This window comes from Priapulus caudatus, unplaced genomic scaffold (assembly GCF_000485595.1).
Source record: "Priapulus caudatus unplaced genomic scaffold, Priapulus_caudatus-5.0.1 Scaffold103, whole genome shotgun sequence".
NCBI lineage: Eukaryota > Metazoa > Priapulida > Priapulimorpha > Priapulimorphida > Priapulidae > Priapulus > Priapulus caudatus.
The window spans coordinates 156,777-169,321 of record NW_014577164.1 but is presented as its reverse complement, the minus strand read 5'-3'; positions in this window follow the sequence as shown (position 1 = coordinate 169,321).

Sequence of the window (12,545 nt, the reverse complement as noted above, 5' to 3'; positions counted from 1 at the left end):
CAAGCGGAAGAGAGAGAGGAGGAGAGAGAATGAGATGAGCAGAGGAGAGAGCAGAGAGAGAGAAGATTGAGAATTGTCTTTCGTCCTCGCTCTGTTATGGTGCCCTCTCCGAGCGTTCCTTTGAGGGAGAGAGAGTTAGAGCAGAGTAGAGAGAGAGAGCCAAGAGAGGAACCGCTCAAGAACGCAGATGCTGTGCTATCAGCGCTGAAGTTGTTGACGCATCGGTTCCGATATTCGCACAAGTGGAGACAATGAGATGAGAGCTGCTGGAAAGAGAGAGAGAGAGAGAGAGACGACACGTGTGCACGGTACAACGCGGACCAGAGACTGACGGCGTTATAGAGCATGTCGCTGTCCAGAAGCAATGGCTACTAGATTGTACTATTATTATCGACCAGACGGATGGTCAATTCGATATGCGCCTTTGCAATCCATACCGATTAGTCCACATGCGTTACCATGACGAACGCAATTTTAATCGGACACCATTCCCTTAACTACATTTGGGACCAGAAAATAACCAGGAAACAGGTTGCACCTCCTCTATAGCGTTGTTTTACCATTACCAACAACACATCCGTTGATGTTGATGCGTTCGGATGATTTTTTCCAATATGTTTACATGCGTGGTGCATGTACGCGTTAATTTTATTTCCGGTATACTAGCATCCGCTATGTTGCATTTATATACGGTAACTTTTTAATTGTCTGCCATGTGGCCTGCTCATCATCCTGTTGCTCGTGTACCTGCTGATGTAGTGATGCCCATTGGAAACATTATACCTATGCGACCTTTATTAGGTAATTGAATATGCCCTCATTCGCGTATGTTTATGTCAGAGCCATACCGGTTGATACATGGCGATCGAGGAAAATAGACCTTTGGTCGATGGTGAGGGGTATTCCATGCAGGGGTTCTAGATAAATCTGGCTTAGCAAATCGATGTCGCCCCTCTCCTTTCTCTTCTCCTTCTCATTCTCTCTCTTGCTATTCTCTCACCCCCCTCTGCTCTCTGCTCATCTCTCTCTCTCTCTTCTCCCTTTCTTCTCTTGCATTCGCGCTGCGCTCCTTTCTCTCTCTCTCTCGTTATATTTTTCTTTGCCTCTTCGCACCGCGCTTACTCTGCCTCTCTTTTCCTTCTATCAGTCTCCCCTCCCTCACTCTCGCAACCTTTATTATCTCAATAGTCTGGTCTCCGTTATTTTCCTACATCTCTCTTTCTTCTGTCTTTTGTGCTACCCGTGAGGATCGATTCAAAACATCCTCGTACCTCTCTGTCGCACCACATACGCGACGGATCATCACATTCTATTGGACACTGTCTGCATTAAAATAATGCTCACAACAGTCTCATGACTGTTTGCTCGTGATTATTCCGAACGTTACAGAACCGCATAAAAACTCCATGTTAATGTTGTATTGGCTGGAGTCATCCGGCATGAATGTTCGCCATCACGTGAGACTAGTGATATATGTCCACTATAATTATTCTCGCATCGGACTGTGCAGTTATTCTGTGAGATAATCCTCTTCTAGGTACTGCCTGACGCAATATGAGAAGCGGATGAAGAAAGAATTCTCCCACATAGCTGCCCAAAGACATCAGCCTCTCCCTCCTATCTCCGCAGCTAGCAATATGAGACGCGTCCAGTGCCCCGATCCATTGCATCAGGCGTCCCTCCTCCACGCCTGGCGTCCCAGTGACGGTGGCCTCCCCCGTGAGCCGCGTGACGTCCCTCCCCCGCTGCGTGACGTCCCTCTCCCGCTGCGTGAACGTCCCTCCCCGCACTGCGCGCTTGACGTGGCAGCGCTACCCACGCCTGTGTGACCCACGGGTGACCGTCCCTTGACTCCGGCACGAACATTGCTCGTGATCGAGCTTGCTGCCCCCAGTCTCTGTTTCGTGGGGTACGATTCTCCACTCTGCCACCCCCTATAGCCGACCCAGAGTTACGCCGTCCCACTCTCCGCGACGTAGAACGTGAATGACTAGGATCCGCTTACCCTCGGCTCCAGCGTGACCCACAGAGAAAATAGATGAGGGTTTCCCGCGCTCGTCGCCTCCCTCGTCTACTCCGACGTGCCTGCGCGGACCGTCCTTCCCCGCAGCTGCGTTGACTGTTCCCTCTCTCGCGCCTAGTCGCGGTGTAACGTAGCCCTCGGCCCACGTGCCTCGCCCTCCTCTCGCTGCATGAACGTCTCCTCGTCCTACGACATGCGTGACGTCCCTCCCCCGCTCGTGCACTCCTGACGGCACTCGCTCCCCTCCTTATGCCCGGGCATGAGAACCAGTTCACACCTCTCTCCGCTCGGCCGCTCCGCGGACGTCTCTCACATCCCTCCCAGCCTAGCGCGGACATCTCCGGTCCCACACTCCTCCCGGCCCTCGCGCGCCTACCAGCCTCTAGCACAACGCGGTTCACCCCTCCCCATCCCGCCTACACGGCGAGCGCCGAGCTACCATAAACCAGCACTCGCTTCACCCCCGCTGCGTGAGTCCCTCTCCGCTGCATGACGTCCCCTCCCACGGCCGTGACCGTCGCTGCCGGTGACGTCCCTCCCCCGCTGCGTGACGTCCCTCCCCCGCTGCGTGACGTCCTCTCCGCTGCGTGAACGTCCTCCCGCCTGCGTGGACGCTCCGCTGCGCTGACGTCCCTCACCCGCTGCGTGACGTCCCTTCCCCCGCTGCCGTGACGTCTCCCCCGCTGTGGGCGGGACGTCCCTCTCCCGCTGCGTGGACGTCCCTCCCCGCTGCGTGACGTCCCTCCCCGCTGCGTGACGTCCCTCCCCCGCTGCGCTGACGGCCCTCCCCGCTGCATGACGTCCCTTCTCCCGCTGGGTGAACGTCCTTCCCCCGCTGCGTGACGTCTCTCCCGCTGCGTGCATGTCCTCTCCCGCTGCGTTGACGCCCCGCTCCCGCATGCATGACGTCCCTCCCCCGCTGCCGACGCCCTCTCCCGCTGCATGACGCTCCCTCCCCCGCTGCCGTGCACGCGCCCTCTCCCGCTGCGTGACGTCCCTCCTCCCGCCCTGCGTGACGTCCCTCTCCCGCTGCATACGTCCCTTTCCCCCGCTGCGTGACGGCCCTCTCCCGCTGCGTGACGTCCCTCTCCCGCTGCGTGACGTCCACTGCGTGACGTCCTCCCTCGCTGCGTGACGCGCCCTCCCCCGCCTGCATGACGTCCTCTCCCGCTGCCGTTGACGTCCCTCCCCCGGCCTGCGTGACTCCCTCTCCCGCTCCCCGTGCATGTCCCTCTCCCGCTGCTTGACGTCCCTCTCCCCCGCTGCATGACGTCCTCCCCCGCTGCGTGACGTCCTCCCGCCACTGCATGACGTCCCTCCCCCGCTCGCTGACGCGCCCTCTTCCGCTGCGTGACGTCCCTTCCCGCTGCCGTGACGTCCCTCTCCCCCCTCCGAGTCGGGGGGAAAGGGAGATGGGCCCGTCACGCAGGGGGTCACACGCATACACACGCGCATACACCTAGCACACGGATTTCACCCCCACACACACGCGCGTACACCTTATACACGGATACCCCACACAACGCCGCACGTACACCTACACATCGGATACCTCACACACAACACGCGGTACCCTACCACACGGATTACTCCCCGCACACACCACGTGTACACTATACACCGGGATACCACACACACTGCGCGTACGACCACACACGACACCCCACACACAACACACGCGTACATCTACCAACTTATACCCCACACACGCCGCGTACGCCTACAACACGAATACCCCACACACACTGCGCGTGACCATCCTACACACGCGATACCCCACACACACGCGTACGAGGCCTTCACACGGACACCCCACACACACGCGTATACCTATACCGGCACCCCACACACACGGGCGGTACACCTACACACGAGCGACCCCACAAAGCACACGCGCGGTACAACCTACCACACGGATACCCCACACCACGCGCTACACCTACACACGGATACCACACACACGCGCCGTACTTACACCTACACACGAACACTCCAGCACCACAGCGGGCGTTACACGCTTACACACGATACTCACACACACACGGTAACCACCTATACACGGGGATACCCCCACACACACACGCGAGTACACCTACACACGGATACCCGCACAACACACGCGCGTACACCTGCACAACCGTGCGCGTACGCACCTACACACGTAATACCCCCACCCACACACGCGTACACTCTACACACGGGACACCCCACACACACGCGTAACACCTACACACGGATACCCCATACACACACGCGTTACACCTGAGCACACAGATACCCACACACACACTCGCGCTACACCTACGACACGAATACCCACACACACGGGATGCGCGTACACCTACACACGTATACCCCACACAATCTGTGAACACATGCATACGGATACCTTATCACACCACAGCAGCGCGTCACACCTACGACACGGATACCCCCCTCACACACCGCCACGCACACCTACATACGCATGCCCATCACACACGCGCGTCACACCTACGGTATGTACTCAGCGGCGGCTGATACCAGCAGCTCGCATGCACCTACACACGAATACTAGACGTAACAAACGAAGCACGTACACCTACATGAACGCACACGCACGCACGCACGCATGTGCTCACACACACATGCCGACATATACCTCGCATTGATCCCCCTGCACGGAGGTGTATGCACCCACACGCCACGGTCACATAGTCAGTCACATGGTGATAGTACGCTTAATGTTAGAATCAATATCTCATAAATATCTACGTTAATGAACTTGCGGCTATTTGTACGCGGTTTTCACGCCGAGTCGCGCGCGCCTCGCAATTGCAACAACGCGATGGATTTTTGCGACCACTTTCAGCTGGTTTCACGCACCACAACGCCACTGTAGCAGCGCACGCACGCACGCACGCACGCACGCACGCACGAACGAACGAACGCACGCATGGTGAAGTTATGGGCCCAGGGCGCGCCAGGCAACGTCTCTGCTCACAAGTGCAGCGCCGTACCATGATTCGCCACCTCGCCTGTAGGGCGCAGAGTCAGGCGTTAGTGAACTGGCTCGGTGCGACCGGCCAGCTCTTCGAATGCAGGGAGCCCACACACACACACTCTCTCGCTCACTCTCTCTCTCTCTCTCTCTCTATCTCCCTCTCTCTTTTTCTTTCTCCCTCTGTCTCGCGCTCTCTTCCCACCTCTCTCTCACACACTCTCTCCCTTCTCTCTCCCCCCTCCTCTCCCCCTCTTTCCCTCCCTCTATCCCCTCCCCGCAGCTCTCTCTCACGGCCGATCTCGCTCTCTCTCACCGCAGCCTCGTGCCGTCCCTTCCTCTCTCCCTCTCTCTCCTTCTCTCCCCTCGCTCTCCCCTCTCGCTCTCTCATCTCGCTCTCCCCCTCTCTCTTCCTCTCTCTCTCTCTCTCCCTATCTCTCCTTCTCTCTCTTTCTCTTTCTCTCCCCCTCCCTCCCTCCCTCTCTCGCCTCCCCCTCTCTCTCTCTCTCTCTCTACCGGGATTGATCACGCGTCAGCTCGTCTATGCAGCGAGCCTACTAATGACTCGCCCTGGAGGCTAGTGCTCTAGTCCGAGCGGCGTTGCGACCAACGTACCGTGTACTAAACATATAGGACGAGGAGCGGAATAGTTAGCACAGCTACTAGTATAACAGCTGCCTCTAGCTGTAGTCGCGGTACTAGTTCTTATACTCATACTAGTTCCACCCCTAGTTTATATACCATCAGGTGGTGATACCCGATGCAGGATTTAGCATCAGTATAGGAACATAACTGATGCTGAACGTGGTGTGACCTGGTCTCATATTGTCGTGTTGAGGTTACTTTTGATCGTATATAAAGAGATAGATAGTTGGAGCGGGAGGCAGAAAGAGGGAGCGAGAGATGATGATGGTTAGGGATGGAGAGATGGGGAGGGAATGAAAGATTAGGAGAGAAGGGGTGAGACTAATTGATAGCGAGAAGGGGGGAGTAAAAGGGAGAGAGAGAGAGAGAGAGAGAGAAAATAAGAGCGAAAGAGAGTCATAGCTCGTAATCAAGCTCACGAAATTGCTAAACACCAATAGACTGTGCACTGCCGTCGCAAACGTGTTCTGCGCAAATCTCTACCCCGCCGATACGCGATCGATAATAGGACATTCTCTAACTTCTAAGTCGAATCGAGAGATTATAGAGCTTGGTCGACTCTCACGCTCTCGCGCGCCCTCTTTTCTTTATCGTTCATTGATGCTTGGTGGCTTTTGATCGTAAATAACATCACACGACTCCGAGTTCACCGAGGTACGAAAAACGTTTGAAGCTAATTGCAGCTGACATAATGGTGCCAGTAGTCGTGTTGTAGACATCTCTCTCTCTCTCTCTCTCTCTCTCTCTCTCTCTCTCTCTCTCTCTCTCCTCCTGGGTACGCGTAGGCGCTGACAGACACCCGAACAACGATATACTTCTGTTACGCGCGCGGAATCGCACTGCTTGGCATTGGTCGCAGGGTGCGACGCGCCATTAACGTTAAAACTCGTGAAGCGAATATATGTCTTAACGTGTGTAGGCAGAAGGTATTACCTTCATAATTATCTGACGCGATCACGGACGAGCTGGCGACATAAAATATAGACAGAAAGCAAAGATGAAATGGCTGGTCATCTTGAGTTCTCAATGCTGACCTGCGATCCAGCAAGACACCCTCGCAATGCAACATCACAGACATAGACATTACGTGGCGTATAAATTACATGCATCCCATGCGCACGCACCCACGTACCACGTGTAATTAGGTTGGAAACAACCGAATGAGGCGAGCGAGAAACGTAGCCAATAAAGAGAAAGAGAGAGAGAGAGAGAAGAGAGAGCAGGAGAGAGAAAGAGAAAGGAGAAGAGAGAGCGAGAGTACAGGAAAAGAAAAGGAGGAGAGAGAGGCCAACGAAAACAAGAGAGGAGAGAGCGAAACGGGTAAGAAGAGAAACAAGGGCAGAGAGTGAAGAGAGGCGAGGACAATACGAGGGGAAGGAAAACAGAGAGGAGCAAGAGAGATAGCAGGGCGAGGAGAAGTAGAAAGAGGAAAGAGAATAGAGATGTAAGGAAAGAGAGAAGAGAAAGAGAGAGAGGAGATAGTGGAAGGAGACGGCGCTGACGCAGCTGCCTAGACTACTCGGAGCGTTGAAGCCCACGCATAAGCAAATAAAGGCTAATATATTTTTCCGTCGCAGCTGCTTTCCTAGGCGAAGGTGGCCGTTTAGGATAGGCTTGCAGATCCACTTGATTACACAGGCAAATAACACGGATAAAAACACCGAACAAAATGACAGCTCCTGAATCTGGCGATATATTCTGTATGCACTATACATGAGACATGAACAGAAAAATACTAATGATACGAATCGTTAACTTCGAAATACAAGCTCAATTAATCTAACTGAACATAACACATGCGACGAGTGAGCAGTGTACAAAAGATGATAGATATAAAAAGGTGCGTTGGTGTAGCTTACCCCGATCAACAAATTTTAATGGACATAATTAGCTAGATGGATAAGCTAGATGGATAAACGCTAGACTGATAAGCGATATAGATAAGACTAAACACATAAGCTATGATCTATATATGGAGCAGAGAGACAGAGCCAGACATAGAGAGAGAGAGATTAAATATGATAGATAGATAGATAGATAGATAGATAGATAGATAGAAAGATAGATAGATAGATAGATAGATAGATAGATAGATAGATAGATAGATAGATAGATAGATAGATAGATAGATAGATAGATAGATAGATAGATAGATAGATAGATAGATAGATAGATAGATAAATAGATAGATAGACAGACAGACAGACAGACAGACAGGCATACAGATAGATAGATAGATAGATAGATAGATAGATAGATAGATAGATAGATAGATAGATAGATAGATAGATAGAAAGATAGATAGATAGATAGATAGATAGATAGATAGATAGATAGATAGATAGATAGATAGATAGATAGATAGATAGATAGATAGATAGATGGATAGATAGATAGATAGACAGACAGACAGACAGGCATACAGATAGATAGATAGATAGATAGATAAATAGATAGATAGATAGATAGATCGATAGATAGATAGATAGATAGATAGATAGATAGATAGATAGATAGATAGATAGATAGATAGATAGATAGATAGATAGATAGACGTGCATGTAAGAGAGTGAGAGACAAATCCATTACATATTGCCTTGTTGGCTGTAGTTGCACGCAATGCGATGAAGTTTTAAATGGCGCCATGCGCAACGTGTACGTACTATTGCTCTATTGGTACACATATCCTCGTGAGTGTAGTTGACTCAACAACCCTCGTTGTATTCCCAGCTGCCGCCAGCTATCCTGCCGGGAAACATAGTAAAACAGCGGGCGTAATGCCAGGTTATGGCTCTGTTATGGCAACCCGCGCGCCGAAACGCACAGTGTTCACCAGGTGGACGTGTGGAGACTGTCTTTGTGTGCACGACAGACTGCAGGTGACTAAGCGCGACAGAGACTGCCACGCTTGCATCAATATATGAAAGCTCGGCGCAGACATTGTCGTCACATTGTCGTCGCATTGTCGCATAGCGTGTCACCCGTGTTAAACCACGGTTTCTCAGTCAGTTATCTCAACAGTACGCTGTGTACGATATTTTTGGACAAAATGGATGTAAATTATATGCAACCAAGATGGCTATAACCTTTGAACTCGAATTAAAACGTCCTTTGTTTTCGCCGCTCATCGCGGACTATGGATAGGAAGACGCGGTTCACGGGCGCCACAGCGCCGCGTCCGATCGCAAAGACACAGAAATCTAATAAAATACCGCAAGCTGATCTCAAACATTAGTATAGCCAACGGCAACTCCAAATACGCGCTCCGTTAGAATGGAAATCTGGACAAGTAGGAGAAACATCGTTACGGCCGCGTTGAGATTCTCTCGTTAGTGGACAACACCTCGGGGGAGGGCGGGACGAATGCATTGACGAGAGAATGGCCGGAGAAACGAGATGAAGGCATCGAGACTCGCCGCTAAATGTCGGAAGACTCGTCACGCAGCGTCCGAGAGAAACAAGTTCTCCGTCGTTGCTTCGCGCTTATTTCATTACGAGTGCGCGCGCAGGCCAGAGGGTGTAGAGACAGCAGATAGTCGTCCGAACAGAAATAGATCTACTTATCGCGTGGCAAGCCCTTTCATTTGCTGCTAATCCCATCCGATAACACTTCTCTTAGGGTGTTCCAAACCGATTCACTCGCGCGTCGTCCATCGCCCTAGCCACTCTTCTCCCGCGCGCGAACAGCCTGCGGCGAACACGGATTAATCGTCAAGAGAGAGAAGAGAAATCAAGGTTCAGTCGAGGCGTTGTGACAGTTGGCAGCTGTCGGGTAGGTACACGTGTGTTCGTAGCGCTTTCCGACCGCACAACGGTCGCGCTTGTCTGATCTATGGCGGCCATTGTGCGCGTCTACCCTCGTGTTTAAATTGCACGTGTAATTGCTGGCTGACCAGGTGCGCTGGTGTGTTTCAACAGACCTCGGCCACGCTTCATTCAAAATTACGTATCTTCGCGGAGCAGCACAATGGTTGACAACGACCACAGGAGTGAAATCGTTATAGGTAGCACGGCTCTGTTTAGAAGATCGTTATAGCATGTAGCTATGGTATACACGCGCAGCATCCTATAGCAAGAAGAAGAAACCTCTATTCATCTATAATGAGCACGATTGCGGTAACGGAGATAGCGAATGAAAACTCGGATCATATGGACAGTGAGCAGAAGAAGGTTTATTCTTCCGTCGACATAATGGCAATACTGCAGGTCGGATGGGGACAAAGGACCGCGACTGGCTAGAGCACAGATGATATAAGGGCCTGGCTTACGCACAGATGAATGCAGACAACACACAGACACACACTCACATGCACACACCAACTGCTTCGTTTCCATTCGCCATTTTGAGTCGCGATCTGCCTGTCCTACTGGCAACTCATATTTAACTAATGAGTGAAGACGCACGGACTTCGCTACAATAGCATCTGTCTTACAAGCACTCCTGCCAACATCTGTAGGGATTTCGACACTAGTAGATAATCCAATTACATGAGCGTGGCAGCTATATATATATATATATCGCGCAACACAATGGCAGGATTTCCAAAATCTGCTGTTTTCCGATAGAAGCAGCTGTGCATCTGTGAGTTCACGTTATCTACAAACAAAACGGTTGGCGTACATATAGTTTAGCATTATAGAGTCGACAGACGCGCATGCACGCGCGCACACAACCGCACACGCACACGCACATACACATGCGCACACACGCACGCACGCGTGCACGCACGATCGAGCGCGCAAAGTCCCAAAGGCGCCCAGAACGTATATTGATTATTTATCGGCATTATGTCACTAATAAATATAGGGGGCGAGCATACATTACTATTCAATGCATGAAGCGAAACAAATCAGGTCCACTTTGCTCAATGAGTGTGACTGGTGTCGCAAGTGTCACACTCATTTGCGCGAATTGTCCATCTTGTCCCGATTGTGCATTCTGTAACAGTGAAAACACAATGCGCAATCTAATCAAGTGGAGAGATAGGCACAATTCATTAACCATGGATCCACGACACGTGTAACGCGAATTGACAGGTCAACGCTGACCGCGCATCCTCTGCATAATCTGACGTCATTAACATTTCAGCATCACAGCTGGCCACCTTGTTAAGGCCCCATACTGATCAGCGATGCGAAATAAGACCAGCCTTTCATTACGCTAGATACGCGCGTCCCTAGGTAACTAGGAAAGCTATTACGCAGCCTCGTCATAAAAGCCGCTATATGACGTGATTATCGTCCAAGTGCGAACATTAAAATGTTTTCCTTATTGTTCTCAGTGGGATTAAATCCAATATATATATATTACCGCATTAACCACTGTGTGCATGCAGCAACTCTCTTGCACCATGCATGCACTGAGTCCTGCCTCGGCTCAGATGATGTAACACTAATCATGGCGTATATAGCTGTAATTGCAAGTTGAATATAATAATAATGGTAAACAATAAATTCGCATCGCCGACTTCATTAAGGGGCTAATTCGATACGCGCTATTGACCGAACACTCACATACGAAGCTGAAATTCACATGAATAGGGAGGTCCTGGGTGGGCAATCAGGCTGTAAATCAACGTATGTGGTGCCCGTCGTACATAACTCGTGCTACATCCGCGCTATGCATCCAGAGAGACCGGGTACAAGATGGCGTTGCGCAAAAGATGCGTTGTTCCCCGACCGCTTCACGTACATTGCTCAATATCATTTTGTTTTATAAGTTATTACAAACACGTGTATGCGTGAGTAGGCTCTACGTAGTTTTGGCTGCATAGTTTCACGCACATAGAACCAGCGATTCATTCACCAAGTCAACTGACTTGAAGGTTGGTTGGGGAAAACCACCGGTCATGTAAACTCTAAACACGTAAAGGTTAACGCTAGGAAAGAAGCATTGAGAACTTTAGCACGGGCTTTCATCGCCGCCCACCATGGTTGAGTATCAGCGGACGCACGCATCACACTAGCCAGTAAACACGTACGCTACAGCTATACATACGATTAACGATGCTCTCTGAATCGTTCTAGATCTATCTCTCTCTCTCTCTCTCTCTACTCTCTCTCTCTCTTCTCTCTGTCTCTCTCTCTCTCTCTCTCTCTCTCTCTCTCTCTCTCTCTCTTGCTCGCTCGCTCGCTGGCTTTTCCCCCTTCATCTCTCTCTCTCTCTTCTCTCTCTCTCTCTCTCTCTCTCTCGTTTCTTCTTCTCTCTCTCTCTCTCTCTCTCTCTCCTCTCTCATTTCTCTCACTCTCTCTCTCATCTCTCGCTCTCTCTCTTTCTCGTTCGCTTCTTTTTGCTCGCTCTTTCTCCCTCTCCGCTCTCGTTTCTCTTCTCCACTCTAGTCTACATATCAATATTTTCTCGCTCATCTATCTCGTGCGCGCGCATGCTCTCTCTTCTCTCTCTCTCTCTCTCTCATCTTTCTATCCTGGCTCTCTCTCATTCTCTGATCTGGTCTCCTTCTCTCTCTCATCGCTCTGCGCTCTTTCTCTTTCTTCGTTCAATTATGCATCACGCCGTACCAGTCTGCTATAGAGCGGTATCTTCGCAATGTCGTATTTAGCACGTCGTCAAGGTGTGTGTTCAATACGCCGTAACACGGTCTTGCGGAGCACGGCATGTGTTCGCAGCCGGTGTTAACAGACCGTCGGTGTCGCCTTACACACGCATTCGAACACCGACGAAATTTGCGCTACAAGCGAGAGGCGGAAGAGAGGCGCAGGGGGAGGGGGGAGGGGAAAGGAGTTGGGAAACGGAGAGGAAGAAATGGGAGGAGTGGGCAGGGAGAGACAGAGAGGGGGAAGATGGGGGAGGATGATCGGGAGGAGAGAGGGGAGAAGGACGAGCGGGAGAAGGAGAGGGAGGAAGTGGGCGAGGCAGGAGAGGGGAAGGAGTGGGGG